Here is a 2,180-nt window from a genome sequence, read left to right as displayed (position 1 = left end):
GAGAGGTCAGAAAATACTAGTAACTCGCCACACGATGGCACCCTCGACATTTAACTAAAATTCACTTTTCAGGCCACGGAGTCACTCTAAAACACAGGGTAAGAGCAAGTGTGGAGCTACGATAAAACTGATTATGCTGATTACTTAACGTCTTTAATTATGTCTTAGACCTGTGTCAATTGATAAGATATTTAACTGGTAATCGGCAAAGCAGATATATACTGAAATGTGACACAACTAATCTCTTTCGGCTGCGTCTAACTCTGTCTACATCTCTGCATTGTTTGTGTTTACCTGTCTTCCTCAGTTACTACCAGCGATTCTGTTTTTCCTGCTTCCATTCTTCCAGTACAGTAAACGGCTGTCATGTTAATAGCATTTCAACTTTATGTTAAATTGATTTAACCGATTATTTATTAACCAACTGCACCAAAAGAAAGAGTAAATGATGTAATCATAGAGCTGGTGACGCACCATTTTTTCTTGCTAAAGACGAAAATGACTCCAATAGAGTCTGCTTCCCACTGAGAGTAGAACTAAATACACCCGACAACTTAAAAACGTTCAGTCACAACATCATGTCGCGTAATTGCGCGAACTATGAATTAGTTTTTCATGTATTAAATCATGTATGTTTTCATGTATCCCAAAAACCTAAGTGTAAAATCGATATTTACCTGTTAGCTTGGTAGCTAGCTTTCTGGTCGCACTAGAGCGCGAGACCACCAGAGAGCAACGACGCAGAAATGCATCACTACCCTCAACAGGCACATAGGGAAGCCCTAAAATGCCATGCTACGTTTTTTTATCCCGTGAAAACAAGGTAATTTTATTTGTTTTTTCGAGATCTTGAGATATTTATTTCATTATCATGGCAAAACGAGTGCCGTTTTCTCCAGATCTTGAGGCATTTATATCGTTATCATGACAACAAATGTTGTTTTCTTGAGATTTTGAGATATTTATGCTATTATCCTGACATAAGGCATAGGTCATCTTGATAAAACAATGTTCGCTCTGTCACGATTGATATAAATAACTCGAGATCTCGTTCGTTTTGCTGTGTTAATGACAAATATAACGAGATCTCGAGAAAACAAAACTAAGTGGTTATCACGGAAAAACTTAGTTTAAAAAGCATGCGAATCATAGTCACACTACAGCGGTGCAGTAGAATAGTCCTAGAGCCGTTATAAACATGTGTTTTGTTCTTTATGAGATCGAACCATAAGAAGAAAATAACACACTGGAAAAGTGTTGGAGTATATTGCATAACCAAACAGGGCTTCCAACACTATTTTACTATCTCTTTCTGTGCCTCGTGGAAGTCTATTATACCTTAACCTTAATTAAATAATTATTTATTTCATACACTAAATAAATAAATATCCTATTTATTTATTGATTGATTTATTCATTAATTTGCTTGGTTAGTTGGTTGGTTGGTGGTTGGTGGTTGGCTATGAGAAAACGTTGGAATATTCCTTTAATTGAAAGTCTAGTCATTTTCTTCACAGGCTACACACCCGTCTAACGGCTCCCCGTAGACTTGTTTAAACTCTTTTCACTCCGTCAGTCTGATCTCACTTTGGCACGTGCGCCTGACAATTCATACTGCATATCATTTCAGTGTTCGCAGTTTGTACCAAACAATCACCGTTCCCACACTGGAAGAATCAACTTTTATCTTTTTTCTGAAAATAACAGTTAACTGTCACGTTATTGTTTCATGAGTTAACTCTCAATAAAGGCATCATAGGTTTATATCAAACTTTAATTAGACTAAAGTAATTAAATGAAAACGGGTGCTCCTGAACATGGACTAAACCAAGTGTAAGTGATGAAGTCACTGAGGTGAACTAAGAGACAGTCTAATTGTTCTGAAGTGGAACATAAAGCGCATATAGAGACTTTGAGTTATAATTATGGGAGATCGAGTCTTTATGCCAGAACTAATAACTTAATGGCTTTTCAGTGTTTGTTATATGCAGTTGCAATTGGACAGTGCAAATGGGATGTTTAATGAACAGTGTCGTCTGTCTTAAGGGTAGATATGAGACATTGGCCAAGATAAAGAGGGTTGATTAGACTAATAGGGGACAGTGCCGTGCTTGGCATATCTATAACATTTAACACAGTGACTGCGAGTCACTCAGCAATGTGAGGACGGGGCACATGGC

This window comes from Colossoma macropomum, unplaced genomic scaffold (genome assembly GCF_904425465.1).
Source record: "Colossoma macropomum unplaced genomic scaffold, Colossoma_macropomum, whole genome shotgun sequence".
Lineage (NCBI taxonomy): Eukaryota > Metazoa > Chordata > Actinopteri > Characiformes > Serrasalmidae > Colossoma > Colossoma macropomum.
The sequence above is the reverse complement of the archived record's forward strand: the minus strand, read 5'-3'. Positions refer to the sequence as shown.